General features: G+C 38.9%; 1 long non-coding RNA gene across 1 annotated transcript in view; it reads left to right on the forward strand.

Annotated features, from left to right (window-relative positions):
* The window catches only part of LOC124262335, a 19402-nt gene extending 9210 nt beyond the window's left edge, over positions 1–10192 (forward strand). Inside the window, exon 3 of the long non-coding RNA XR_006894557.1 lies at positions 10090–10192. This is a non-coding gene — a long non-coding RNA (uncharacterized LOC124262335). The remainder of the gene's footprint in view (positions 1–10089) is intronic.
* Positions 10193–16441: the final 6249 nt, after the last annotated feature.

Below are 16441 nucleotides of genomic sequence, written 5' to 3' on the forward strand. Positions count from 1 at the left end.
TAGATTAAATTTAATCATCATGAATAATGTGTATCACTAAGACCCGTACAGACAAAAATAAAACATACAACGACCCGTACACAAAAATAAAACATACAACGACCCGTACACACAAAATAAAACATACAACGACCCGTACACAAAAATAAAACATACAACGACCCGTACACAAAAATAAAACATACGACCCGTACCCACACAAGTAAAACATACGACCCGTACACACAAAAATAAAACATACAACGACCCGTACACACAAAAATAAAACATACAACGACCCGTACACACAAAAATAAAACATACAACGACCAGTACACACAAAAAAAACATACAACGACCCGTACACACAAAATAAAACATACGACCCGTACACACAAAAATAAAACATACAACGACCCGTACACACAAAAATAAAACATACGACCCGTACACACAAAAATAAAACATACAACGACCAGTACACACAAAAATAAAACATACAACGACCAGTACACACAAAAATAAAACATACAACGACCCGTACACACAAAAATAAAACATACGACCCGTACCACACAAATTAAAACATACGACCCGTAAAGTAAAACATACGACCCGTACACACAAAAATAAAAAACATACAACGACCCGTACACACAAAATAAAACATACAACGACCCGTACACACAAAATAAAATATACGACCTGTACATTAACAAAAATAAAACATACAACGACCCAGTACACACAAAAATAAAACATACAACGACCAGTACACACAAAAATAAAACATACAACGACCAGTACACACAAAAGTAAAACATACGACCCGTACACACAAAAATAAAACATACGACCCGTACACACAAAAATAAAACATACAACGACCCGTACACACAAAAATAAAACATACAACGACCCGTACACACAAAATAAAACATACAACGACCCGTACACACAAAAATAAAACATACAACGACCCGTACACACAAAAATAAAACATACAACGACCAGTACACACAAAAGTAAAACATACGACCAAACATAAAAAATAAAACATACGACCCGTACAGACAAAATAAAACATACAACGACCCGTACACACAAAATAAAACATACAACGACCAGTACAGACAAAAATAAAACATACAACGACCCGTACACACAAAAATAAAACATACAACGACCCGTACACAAAAATAAAACATACAACGACCGTACACACAAAATAAAACATACAACGACCCGTACACACAAAAATAAAACATACAACGACCGGTACACACAAAGTAAAAAACATACGACCCGTACACACAAAAATAAAAATACAACGACCCGTACACACAAAATAAAACATACAACGACCAGTACACACAAAAGTAAAACATACGACCATTACACACAAAATAAAACATACGACGACCATTACACACAAAATAAAACATACAACGCACAAAAATAAAAACATACGACCCGTACACACAAAAATAAAACATACGACCCGTACACAAAAAAGAAAAACATACAACGACCCGTACAGACAAAAATAAAACATACAACGACCCGGTACACACAAAAATAAAACATACGACCCGTACAAGTAAAAACATACGACCCGTACACAAAATAAAACATACAACGACCGTACGCAAAAAAATTAAAACATACGACCCGTACACACAAAAATAAAACATACAACGACCCGTACACAAAAATAAAACATACAACGACCAGTACACACAAAATAAAACATACAACGACCCGTACACACAAAAATAAAACATACGACCCGTACACAAAAATAAAACATACAACGACCCGTACACACAAAAATAAAACATACAACGACCCGTACACACAAAATAAAACATACGACCCGTACACAAAATAAAACATAACGACCCGTACACAAAATAAAATCATACGACCAGTACGTACACAAAATAAAACATACAACGACCCGTACCCACACAAGTAAAACATACGACCCGTACACACAAAAATAAAACATACAACGACCCGTACACAAAAATAAAACATACAACGACCAGTACACAAAAGTAAAACATACGACCCGTACCCACACAAGTAAAACATACGACCCGTACACACAAAAATAAAACATACAACGACCCGTACACACAAAAATAAAACATACAACGACCAGTACACACAAAAATAAAACATACTACGACCCGTACACACAAAAATAAAACATACGACCCGTACACACAAAAATAAAACATACGACCCGTACACAAAAATAAAACATACGACCCGTACCCACACAAGTAAAACAAACGACCCGTACACACAAAAATAAAACATACAACGACCCGTACACACAAAAATAAAACATACAACGACCCGTACATACAAAAATAAAACATACAACGACCCGTACAGACAAAAGTAAAACATACAACGACCCGTACACACAAAAATAAAACATACGACCCGTACACACAAAAATAAAACATACAACGACCCGTACACAAAAAATAAGACATAACACCCGGCCATGAAGCTCAAAATTTAAAATCGTTATATAAGATCAGGAATGGATGACAAAACACATATACCTACACAGTGCTTAAGGTAAATATAGAATGTCAGTACAAAAGAATACCCAGTCTTGAATATCCCCAGAACAATTCCATTTGGTGTGAATGGGGAAAATAACTGTGAAAGTTACATAGATGTTAAAATGGCATTTGCCATCACAAAAATTGCCACAAACGGATGTTTATTTTGGAGCTCAGTTGGAAGTGCTCACAAACATCTTGTGGTATTGTGCCGTATTTTTTAAACAACACAATTTCTATGAACCGACTGCCTGCACAGGGGGTTAATATCAGACATACGCTACTACCGAAATCTATTTCTGTCATTGAAAATACAAAACAAAATGTTTTTTCGGCACACATTTAACACGGTAAAGTTCATACGTGGTAGTAAACAAATTTCTTAGCCTAGTCATCAATGAATCAATATCTTTTTATTCGAAATTTCCAAGAGACAACTAACTTTTTTTAAGTATTGCAGAAATAAGTGGTGTTATAACAGACCTAGTACGATTAACGACTGTTCGTTCAGTTTTCAATTCACGACAAATCAAACGCCAAAAACAAACTCGGATTACTTTCTTTCGCCGCTCAGTCTGTCTACTGATTACTCAAAACTTGACACCTTAAATAGTATAGGTGTGTTTTACATATTTGTTCGAAACCTCAGAACATTATACATATTCAAAGTTATAATATAGAACAAACTTTATGGATAACAACTTCTTTTTATTCGCGAATGCGACGTTTATCCATAAAGTTTGTTCTATATTGTACTTCCCAACTTCTAAAATGCCACTCAAAGTTCAAAGTTATACTTTTCTGTGTTATAATAATGCATTAACACAGAGACCTGTCATCTAGATTATTTATTGCCCCTTCGTCTATCAGGAAAAGTCTTGCCTCAAGCAAGTACGATTTTTTTACAATTCGTCATTTGATACATGCTTTGTAATCGACACGAAATTTGTCTTAAGTATACATACATGACTCCAAGACACAATTATGAATACGTACTGTACGTCAGTCATACGTCGTAAGTGAAGCTAAACTACCGCTGAGTACGTACGCGCTGAACGTACAAAGACACAAAGAACGTCACATATGAAATAAAGACCCTTTTGGAAATATGTTGCAGAATGTGTTATTATGGCCTATTGTATTTAAAGTGACATAACAATGGTGTGTGTGATAAGCAGCTAAAGTATATCACACATTTTGAAATATTACTAACACATACATAAATGACCCAGAAATTTACCAGCACATTACTGGAACTGTCTGAAACATTTAGCTGATAAGGTTAACTATCAGTATGTGCAAAATTGTAATGAATATTCAAATATGCTCCTGACGAGTACTGGTGTGTGAAGTAGTCTCAAGGTAAATGTCTTACGTAATCAAGCTAAGATATACAAGTTGAGGTAAATACGTGCTTACCAAATAAAAACGTGCTTACCAAGTCGGAACAAAGTCTCTCAGACTTTGCCGTTCTCACCAAGAGGGACCACAGTATTAACGCACAATGACCAAACAGAAACTCTTCCTTACCTGAACACCTCAATCTCTCTATGATATTGCCCATCTCAAGAAGGACCACAGTTCAGACGCACAGTGACCAAATAGAAAACTCTTGCTTACCGAAACACCTCAGACTCTTTAAGAAATTGCCCCTTTTAAGATGGATCACACTTTGAACCACCAGTGACTGAATAGAAATTCGTGCTTCTCCCAAATGTCACAAATTCTTTCAAATATTTCTGTTGTTCCATGAAGGTCCACAATTTCTGAATAGAAAACAGTTGCTTACCGAAACACCCCAATCTCTCTTAGACATTGCTCCTCTCAAGAAGGACAACAGTTTGAACCCCAATGACTGAATAGAAAACACTTACCTACCGAAACACCTCCATCTCTCTTAGACATTGCTCCTCTCAAGAAGGACAACAGTTTGAACCCCTATGACTGAATAGAAAACACTTACCTACCAAAACACCTCCATCTCTCTTAGACATTGCTCCTCTCAAGAGGGACAACAGTTTGAACCCCAATGACTGAATAGAAAACACTTACCTACCGAAACACCTCCATCTCTCTTAGACATACTGCTCCTCTCAAGAAGGACAACAGTTTGAACCCCAATGACTGAATAGAAAACACTTACCTACCGAAACACCTCCATCTCTCTTAGACATTGCTCCTCTCAAGAAGGACAACAGTTTGAACCCCTATGACTGAATAGAAAACACTTACCTACCGAAACACCTCCATCTCTCTTAGACATTGCTACTCTCAAGAAGGACATCAGTTTGAACCCCAATGACTGAATAGAAAACACTTACCTACCAGAAACACCTCCATCTCTCTTAGACATTGCTCCTCTCAAGAGGGACAACAGTTTGAACCCCAATGACTGAATAGAAAACACTTACCTACCAGAAACACCTCCATCTCTCTTAGACATACTGCTCCTCTCAAGAAGGGACAACAGTTTGAACCCCAATGACTGAATAGAAAACACTTACCTACCAGAAACACCTCCATCTCTCTTAGACATTGCTCCTCTCTCAAGAAGGACAACAGTTTGAACCCCTATGACTGAATAGAAAACACTTACCTACCAGAAACACCTCCATCTCTCTTAGACATTGCTACTCTCAAGAAGGACATCAGTTTGAACCCCAATGACTGAATAGAAAACACTTACGTACCGAAACACCTCCATCTCTCTTAGACATTGCTACTCTCAAGAAGGACAACAGTTTGAACCCCAATGACTGAATAGAAAACACTTACCTACCGAAACACCTCCATCTCTCTTAGACATTGCTACTCTCAAGAAGGACAACAGTTTGAACCCCAATGACTGAATAGAAAACACTTACCTACCGAAACACCTCCATCTCTCTTAGACATACTGCTCCTCTCAAGAAGGACAACAGTTTGAACCCCAATGACTGAATAGAAAACACTTACCTACCGAAACACCTCCATCTCTCTTAGACATTGCTCCTCTCAAGAAGGACAACAGTTTGAACCCCTATTACTGAATAGAAAACACTTACCTACCGAAACACCTCCATCTCTCTTAGACATTGCTAGTCTCAAGAAGGACAACAGTTTGAACCCCAATGACTGAATAGAAAACACTTACCTACCGAAACACCTCCATCTCTCTTAGACATTGCTACTCTCAAGAAGGACAACAGTTTGAACCCCAATGACTGAATAGAAAACACTTACCTACCGAAACACCTCCATCTCTCTTAGACATTGCTCCTCTCAAGAAGGACAACAGTTTGAACCCTAATGACTGAATAGAAAACACTTACCTACCAGAAACACCTCCATCTCTCTTAGACATTGCTACTCTCAAGAAGGGACATCAGTTTGAACCCCCAATGACTGAATAGAAAACACTTACCTACCGAAACACCTCCATCTCTCTTAGACATTGCTACTCTCAAGAAGGACAACAGTTTGAACCCCAATGACTGAATAGAAAACACTTACCTACCGAAACACCTCCATCTCTCTTAGACATTGCTACTCTCAAGAAGGACATCAGTTTGAACCCCAATGACTGAATAGAAAACACTTACCTACCGAAACACCTCCATCTCTCTTAGACATTGCTACTCTCAAGAAGGACATCAGTTTGAACCCCTATGACTGAATAGAAAACACTTACCTACCGAAACACCTCCATCTCTTAGACATTGCTACTCTCAAGAAGGACATCAGTTTGAACCCCTATGACTGAATAGAAAACACTTACCTACCGAAACACCTCCATCTCTCTTAGACATTGCTACTCTCAAGAAGGACAACAGTTTGAACCCCAATGACTGAATAGAGAAACGTGCTCACCCAAAAGCCACTAACTCTTTCAGGCCTTGCTGTTCTCACCAAAAAGGTGCACAATTTCTGAACAGAAAACACCTCTAACTGTCTCAGGATCCTACCCTTCTCGCTCCTCTCAAGAAGGATCACAGTTCAAACGCACAATTTCTGAAATGAAAACACTTGCTTACCCAAACGCCACAAACTCTCTCAAGGCCGTGCTGTTCTCACCGCCATTGATCAGAGTTCAAACACAGAGTGACTGAATTAAAACGACAATTTCTTACCGAAACGTCCCAGATTCTCTAAGACCTTGCTCCTCTCAAGAAGGACTACAGTTCGATCACACTAGCTGATACGCCTGAACTTTAAACGTCCGAGAACTCGGTCGAGATAACGCGAGAAGTGAGAGCTCTTCGACGTGTTATAATGGATTGATGAGTGACATATTATGCTTGGTGACAGGTTGAATGATATTAGGTAATATATAACAGCGCTTATGCATGCAACAGTCATTATGGAGGTATGAACTGATTGATCTGTTACAAAGCAACACTGGCTATGTTACATACTTTGATCGACGTATTGGCTACATTGCATCACTGGTAATAAAACACCATGAATTGTATGTATGTTATCAAATATATGAGATGAAAGACAAACATTTTCGATCTGTATCCGACCGCCGTCATATTCCTGGAGTAATGTCTAGTGTGGCGTTTAACAAACGAAAAAAAAATAAACTAACAAAAGATGACATTTTAACACACGGTTCAAACTCATGAACGCGAAGACAAAAGAATATTTAAATTTCATCATTTCATGGATGTGGGAACCCAAGCCACAGTCAGTAGTCCCGCACTTAAACAACAGACTACAGAACTGGTTAAAAAATGGTGGTTTATGAGAAAGTGACATGTTTTGCGATAAGATTATATACCGTGCCGTACCATGTTTTCGGGGGAGCCATGTTTTCGGGGTATGTCTTTTTCCCGTAATTTCTCGCGTACAGAGAGATAACAGCGCCACCTGTAAACACCGTCTCCAGTGTAGAAGCTTCTCTGACAACCGGGAAACAAAATGTTTGAAATGTCCAGCTTTCACGTAAGTTGTGACCTAAATTTCTGTCAAAGTACTAAAATTCTACCCTAGAACGTAATGCTCTTTCAGAACCTTCATAAATGTGATCATAACTTTTGAAATAAAGCTCGTAACTTGTCAAGCGGACCATCGTCTGCTAGAGTGAAAAGCAACGCATAAATATCACGTGACTCTAATAGAATGTTGCCGACGTAATAAAAAACTATATAAGACCGAATTGGTCATCTCTTGCATATTTTTTTCCGTGTTGCAGAATTCGTCTCGGCTTGTGACCACTGGGTTCATTTAAAATACTGATGCGATGTCACTGTACTGCGCAGACATGACACGTTTTATCATGTTTATTGTCCCTGCCATGGCAGACAAGAAGAATGAGTGCACTTACCTGTAAATATATTTATTTTTAACAATTTTTACCAAAAAAAACACTCAAATAATCAAGAAAATAATGACTAGTTTGCACGACTTTTCATTAAAATGCCACGTTGTATTTGTTGACTTCTTAGGAGAAGAATGCATCACCTGGGCTTCCATACAAGGTCGTGACCCGCGGTATAACGAGTAAGCCGAAAACATGGTCCATCGCTTCTCCCGCTCGCACTGGCGGACAGACACAAAATGTTCACTGCATTGGAAACCAGCGGACGACAGAACATTCTGACAATACATTTATGAAAGGTGAGATGATATTTAATTACGGAATTACAGTTTTGAGAATCTACTGATACGCAATAATTTACATGGTCATCTTTTGCGTTATTACCCCGAAAACACGTTACACCATGGTATACATTACGAGTGTTTCTTTAGACACACAATATCAAATACACACAGTTATTTTCGAACACTTGACGTAATTTCCATAGACTTACATGTTAATTTAGTGCAACATAAATAATTAGACATGTACATATTTTATGGAAATTACGTCAAATGTCCAAATATAACAGGCACGAGTCTTAAAACGGGTTTTGAAAAATATGTGACAATCATCCGGTTTGGTTGACATAGTAAATCCTTCGGACTGACCTGGCCAGCAAAATTGACTGTTCACAGGTTTCCCCATACTTTTTAAAATCATAACTTCAAACCCTATTAAGCAGTGAATAAAACGCACAAAAATGAAAGCCAAAACAGCTTTGTTTACAGCTAGGGGAGATGAAAGTAGTCCAGAAATATTGACCAATCAGCAATTAGCTCAAAACTTACAAAAACGATATCTTTGACAAGCGATATCTCCTCTGGAAACCAGTATTGGATGATAAAATGGTATATATTGACTTCAGTTTCAATATTTTCGCTTTAATTGGGCTTACGTGTTGCAGAAAACCACTTTTGAAACAAAATAGAAAACCTATATTCCTTAATATACTCAGCAGCAAAAAAGACGTTAGTACGAATTCAAAATTAGATAGGCACTGTAATCAAATCATTACAGCAATTGACATAATAAGCAGATCAAACACATTTTTTGTGTACAATATGTTGACACATCAATGATAAGCTCAGCACAATTTCAAGGCATTACGTGAACGTTTGCAGTCCATTCAGACTCTTGACTTCAGTATCTAGTGTGACGAGCGGCAATAACTGCAGCACAGCGTCTATGCATGGAGTGAACCAATCGATTGATGAAGGCCATTGGCAGCTGGAACCACACTCTGAGAAAGGCCTGGCGCAATAAATTGGCTGTGTTCGGCCTTGGTATGACATTATTCAGTCTCCTCTGAATTTCATCCCAAAGATGTTCAATTGGGTTTAAATCAGGACTACGGGTTGGCCACTGCACAATGTTGACACCGTTCTGCTGTAGGAAGTCCCGTGTAGCTCTGGCAGTATGGCCCCGGGCGTTATCATGCTGGAAACTGTTGTTCCGGTGACGTGCGAAATGTGGTATGACGTGGGGTCTGAGAGCTTGGTCGATGTTGCGCACCGCTGTGATGCCGCCTCCTCTCACTGACCAAGGTTTTGGAACACCACAGGACCCACTCTCTGGTGCAGGCCTATTCCAACCCATACCATGATGCTTGCACCTCCCCATGAGTCTCTTTCCATAACACATTGGTCCAGTAACGCTGGTCACGTCGTCGCCATATTCTTGTTCTGTCGTGAGTCGCGGCATCCTGCTGACGTTGTAATGTGAATGTTTCAACCAGGTTTGGGGGTGCATTTTACAGGGCTTGTCCTTGTGAACAGCACGTGCAGCATGAGTTGCATGAAAAACATGGAGAACACCATCTACCATCTCCGAGATCAGGTTGCGTTTTTGATACCATTTCCTGGGTTCCATTCTGAGTTTGGGGAGGGATGCCTTTGCTCAGGTAAAGTTGGAGATGTTGTCAAAAATATACCATCAAAACATTACATGAGTTAACAGTTATCCGTTTCTGCGAAGGAAAATTCCAAACTGACGTTTCTTTTGCTGCTTAGTATAGTATAAAAACTGTACTTACATCCTCGAAGTTTTATCTTCACTTGTACACATCAGATCAGATTTAATATGTCGTTTTTATTTGAAGAAAATGTATTAGTTCGGACACATCTGGACTATTTACGGTATGCGGTGTGGTAGTCTAGCGGTTAAAGCGTTCACCCGTCACAGTTCGATTCTACATATGGATATAATGTGAGAAGCCCATTTATGGTGTCCTCCGCCGTGATACTGCTGAAATAGTGCTAAAAGCGGCGTAAAACTAAAGTCACTCACTCAAGTCAGGAGTGTTCTCGTTCGGCGTCAATAAAAAAATCCTTTTTTCTCACAGCACATTTTGATGGTGACCCTTGCTACCGGTAGGGAAAGATTTGCTTACCAAGTGAACACCGCTGTTTTGATTGTGTACGGCCAAACAATACTCGAAGCCAGATTTATGGGGTTTTTCTTCCTTCCATGGCTTGGACAAATACTCTGGTATACACATGATTTGTCTCATTTACAAAGGAAAGTATTTGCAAATGTAATACCAGAGAACGATCATCTTTAAACTTCATTTACATTTTTTGGGCACCTTCCATTAATGTGTAAAATATCTGCAATTTACAATCCAGGTGTCTTTTCATGTTGCTGTTATTACTGTATGTTCTTTTAGTACAACAATGTCAGATCAATGGAAGTCATCGTGACATATCATACATTGTGCCGTGAATAGAAGAATGACAATGACGGATCAGTCAACTGAAACTCTTCTCGTGGTAATGAACCCAGATCTTTCAGCATAAGAAGAGAATCATTAATCACCTGGAACCCGTAGGCTAAAAACCAATTGGCAACACATCGCGTCGACTCGCTGCTTTCACGGACTACATACTACCACTCGGGTCCCTTCGTTAGTTTCGGCTAACAACAAGTTACCCATGGCAACACTGCAGTAGGGATGTGGATTAAATTCATCGTAAACCGCTGAACAGCAATTCGTTCCGCGCGAAGAGGACCATAAAGTAAGAAACGGATTGTTCACATTTGGGATTCGAATCCGAATCTGTTCTTTTTGTTCACATTCGGGATTCAAATCCCGAATCTCAATTTTATGTTTAGAAACGGATTCCCATTGGCCTTTAAATGATGTTGAAGACAATGTTTTTCTGGGTGATTTTTTCCCTTAATGGAAATTGGGCATACACTTTGAATTGAGGAAAGAAGCAAACAGAGAAAATTTGAACAGTTCAAAGGCCTAAGACTGCCGTTAACTTTGGTTGAGCATTGGACTCTCAGAACAAAGTTACCTTTCTTCATGAATACGATAACAGTCATGCATGTATTTAACGGCTTATAGCCCGAGGGAATTCCCTGATAGTCGGTCATCCCAGCTTAAGCAGAACAATTACATATGCAGTCATGATCCATACATCAATAGTGTCTTTAATTTCCTCCCGAATTCTGCTATAATTACTTACTCACTTACTGCTCGTAAAGCTTTACATTGTACGCCTAATCACCATTTTATCAGATATCCTTCGTTTGTATGCATATGAACTGTGTTGAATTCTCCATCATAAGGGATAAATAATTCAATGTGAAAACAGTTAAGGATCTTTTTAACACTGTTAATTTTTATTTAATTATTGTTTTTTTTAAACGAAATTGATTTAATAGATGAATTTTTAATAATATGTTCTGTAGATAGATGTATTTTAGTCATTGGTAGTTACGATTAGTAACTTAGATTGTTAGTGGCTGTACCCTCAAAGGGGGTTAAAGTACCGTAAAATTATTGTCCTACTGAGAGGGTACGTAAGTCCCAAAACCTTCAAAGTAAAATGTAAATTTACCACATTTTAATCGTAGTATTTTGGTCTTTTAACTGCCGGCTACATTTTCAACGCCAACGGCTGAAGGGATGGTGTAAATCAAACTAAGGTCCATGCAGGTAGCAAACGTAATGTAAGTCCCCATGGATCCTAGTATGGCGATCTACCTTCAGTTGTTGGCGATCTATAGCCCGTATTTTATACTGTATTGTCTCCTTTATTGGATGTTTTAGCTTTGCTCGCGAGTTTTAAATTCATATATGTGATTGTCTGGTATTTTTACTGTCCATCGTCGACAGGTTTTAATCTTCCAAATGTTTTCACCTTTTATTGTATGGATTGTTCTCGTCACGATGTGGCTGAGATATTGCCGATGTGACGTTAAATATTCACTCACTCACTTGTATGCATATGAATCGTCTGACCATTAAAATAGCATTTATGAAAATAATCCCGGGCTGGTGGGGTAGCCTAGTGGTTAAAGCGTTTGCTCTTCACGCCAAGATCCGTGTTCGATTCCACACATGGTTACAATGCTTGAAACCCACTTTGGGCGCCCGTCGGTCTTCAGCTACCCATGCGTGTCGTAAGAGGCGACTAACTGGATCGGTTGGTCAGGCTCGTTGACACACGATGCTTGTGCTGTTGATCACTGGATTGTTGCTGAAGATCAATTCTAACCCGGATCTTCACGGGTTCAGAGTTTGATAAGAGCTATGGCCCGGAACCGAGAACCACTGATCTATCCATACATTGGTAAACATAGAGAATTAGCTGAAACGTATTGTTCTGCAACATCATGTTATAAGCAATATGAAATCTTTGCGTTAGTTCTTTCATTATAACAGTGTCAAAGAATACCCAGTTTTAACTATCATCTGAAATAGATTTGATTGGCTGTAAAGGGCACAATGACTGTGTAAAATCAATGATGATATCAGAAAAGGGTAAATATGTCCTTCCTAACCGTTAGCACCTGTCATTCACACAGTTCGTTTAAGTGTGTATGTCATTAAAGCCTTTCGCAGCATATCAGTACCATGAGGCATCGGCCGGTAAACGAACCGGACCATCAAATGATCAATGTTAATTTTCAGTTACGACTATAGCCCGTTTGGCTCAAAAGCGGACTGAATTGCAATCTAACTCGAAACCTACAAAACATATAATACTCAATGACAAATTTTTACACAGTTCACTATTTGTTGCGAGGGAGAACTGCAAAGAGAGGAAGAGCCAGGTGTAGGCGGAGCACGTGCACAAGTGCCGACAAAGGTCTTGAATCATTTACCTGTGCTCTGCTCTCTCGATCCTTTCTCGCACACCTGACTGTTCCTCTCTTTGCACCCCTCCCTCGTAACAAATAGTGAACTGTGTGAAAGTTTTAATGATGGTTTGTTAAACAACTTTTTTATTTTTACGACATAAATTCTGACAATGAAATCACAGAGTTGGTCTCATGTTTTGTTTATGATCAGTGTTTCATTGAGCATTATATGTTTAGTAGTTTTCGAGTTAGATTGCAATTCATCGGTCCGCTTTTGAGCCAAACGGACTATACTGTGTAGTAGTTCAGAGATACCCCTGCTTATAAGTCACGAAAACGCATACTGATATACAGCACGGCAACAATATTCCAGCTTCTTCAAGGTGACCACTATACAACTAAATATGAAAGGATAATTCTCTTACACCTTTACAGTAACTGCTCGGTTATATATACTGCCCGTCAAAAGTTTAGACTCACCTAAGACACTCACTATATGTCTGTCTGTCTGTCGGTCGGTCGGTCGGTCGGACGGACGGATGGATAGACGGTCTAGATTTTTGACGGACGGTCTAAATTTACAGCTAGCCAGCTCGATGGTCTGGTAAAATGTTTAGATGTTCCATACATCTGAGTAAATTCATCATATTTGGTCTGGTTAAATCCATTTTGGGCTGGTAACATTGCTTGAAATTGCTGAAAAGCTTGTGCAAATATCGTGCATGTGAACAGCTGCGTTTTTGTGTAAAGTTTTGTTAAGAATTCGCCAGTTTTCCCTGAATTTAATTATTTATTGAACTCATGACAAGAATACGTTCAACGTTGCAAATTTGTTTTACAATACACAGTTCATGTGTAAACAGTACCTTTAAACAGCATGGGATAGTGTGCAAAATCTAGTTTAGAACAGTTGACTGAAGTAGCTATAGTTTCACTAGTGAGTCTGAACGTTAGATGGGTAGTATATGTAGTCTGAGCTTTGAAATACACAATGCCATTTTAGAAAGTGGTCAAATGTAACATGTGTTATATTTGGGATTACACGTTCTTAGTAAAGTACAAATTCTAGTACTTTTTGGGTTGAGTCCCATCCAGGATTCGAACCGACACCCTCAGAGTCAGGCACCTAATCGCCAGCACACAAAGTCAGACGCCTAGACCGCTCAGCCACCGCGGTTTCCATAAAAATGGAAGTCGGACAACTGGTAGTCTAGACTCAACCCCAAAAGTACTAGAATTTGTACTTTACTAAGAAAGTGTAATCCCAAATATAACATATGTTACATAAGTCTGAGCTCCTTAGCTTTCCACGTTAAACGATATTGTTGCAACTCATACATGTATATTCAAAAGAAAACAAACCCGATTTAGGCTGCCACTGAAAACACCTGTTTAAGATAATGCCAGTATTTTTCATTTCAAATTGTAATCAGAAGATTTTTCATTTGAAATCAGAAGAGTGTCGGTGGCATTTCCAAACACGTGCTTGAATTCTGGCCTACTTTTTAAATGACGAAAAGCATTGTCAAATTCGACTGTCTATCATTTTGATCATGTTGTCACGTCGTCAACTACAAAATGACATCCTTCGAACTCATCTGTAGTGAACTCTTTAAAGCCTCCGATACGAAAGGATGTCAGCAGGCGCGTTCCGTTTCTTCAACAGACAGTTGACTGTTTAAGTAAATTTAGTGTCTATATGTTTCACTAATTTCTGAAAAATGTGGTATCTACAGATAGTCGTTTTGGGCGATGGGGTAGCCTAGTGGGTTCGCTCATCGCGCCGAAATCCCGAGTTCGATTTCCCACATGGGTACTATGTGTGAAGCCCATTTGTGGTGTCCCCCACCGTGATATTGCTTGAGTATTGCTAGAAGCGGCGTAAAACCAAACTCACTCATAGTTTTTTGAAGATAGCTTGACAAACCACAATGTAATAACATACAATTGTACTTCTTTGTGTATGTGTACGGGTGGATCGGGTCGGTGCAATTCACGTGCACAGGATGCATTCATTAAGTTCTGTAACGTCCGATAAGGGATTAGCTCAATATTATAAAATACACACACTGGCACTTAGGGATAAAGATGCAGATGGTAGTAGTCCTTGGCTCCCGTATCAAACAGTCCTGAGAACATAACCATCCCAGAATTTAAACAATTTCATTTCCGTTGACATTTTTATAATTGTGAAATAGCTCAATTTATGTTTGTATTTGATACAATAATTTCCCAACTTTTAGTACTAATTATACCTATCTGAATCGTATTTACAATGATCATTCAAAAAGAAACACCGAATATTCCCCGAATCGCGATGCAGAGTGCTTTTTCCTTAGTTGAAGGTGATCAATGTTCCGGATTGGACTCTGTCCATTAAGGATTTTTTCATGTCGTTAGAGGCGACTTCGCATATCAGATTGTCATCAGACTCATCATTGGCGGATCGGTGTGTGTGTGTGTGTGTGTGTGTGTGTGTGTGTGTGTGTGTGTGTGTGTGAGGTTCGAACCCCCTGAAGACCCCCCACACCCACTCCCCTTTCAAAATCCGCCCATGCTCAGTGAGTTATTTCATTGAGGCTCATCGTACCGTGAAGGATTTTACTTAGGAGATAAATCTACTGTGTGGGAAAATCAGAGGTATATAACGAAATTATAATAGCTCTAAATTTCATTTAAAACCGAACGTGTAGCGTGAGGTTTTAAATGAACAATTAGAAGCTATTATAATTTCGTTATATACCTCTGATTTCCCCACTATCAGGTTTATCTCCATTCTATCATGACTACTTTATGAACAATTTCAGTTGGAACTCTTTCTTTGGTTATGAGTCAATACGTGAAGCGGCCTCGCATTCCAATCTCAAGTGGCATCGCCCGAAACGGGGTGATTGGTGGCAGACCGTCAATAACTAACAAACTCCAGATTCAGTAATAACAAATCACGGTTTGTTTTTTCAATGCATTAATCATCGATCATTAACTGATAAGTTGGAAAACATAAATCAAATAAGTTTAAAAAGCTTGGTTCACATTTGAAAATTCCACCGTAGACCAGAATAATGGAAGCAACCTCATGGCCTTGACCTTTTCTCGGAAGTCATTGTTTATATTTACGTGCAAATTTGGAAAGATGCGACAGGAGAGCCTCTGACAGTTTGCGCAAGGTTAACCTGATTGTATGACTGAGATATCTAATTGCTGGTACTGGTACAAAATTTAAGAGTAGAGGCGCTTTTGCTGTAACGAGAAGTCCGTGTTGTACCGAATTTAGATACTGTTGAATTTTGCGCCCTGTCAACAGCTGTGGTGACCCTTACACACTCATGTGTGTACTTTGTGCTCAAATTCGATTCTACGAATATTATTTTTTACATTTTGGAAAGTGTTTTCTGACCTAGTGGCTTCAAAGTGTAGTAAATTCAAATTGAATCGGATTCGC

The sequence above is a fragment of the Haliotis rubra genome, unplaced genomic scaffold (genome assembly GCF_003918875.1).
Source record: "Haliotis rubra isolate DU_JTF1 unplaced genomic scaffold, ASM391887v1 Scf831, whole genome shotgun sequence".
NCBI classification, from domain to species: Eukaryota; Metazoa; Mollusca; class Gastropoda; order Lepetellida; family Haliotidae; genus Haliotis; species Haliotis rubra.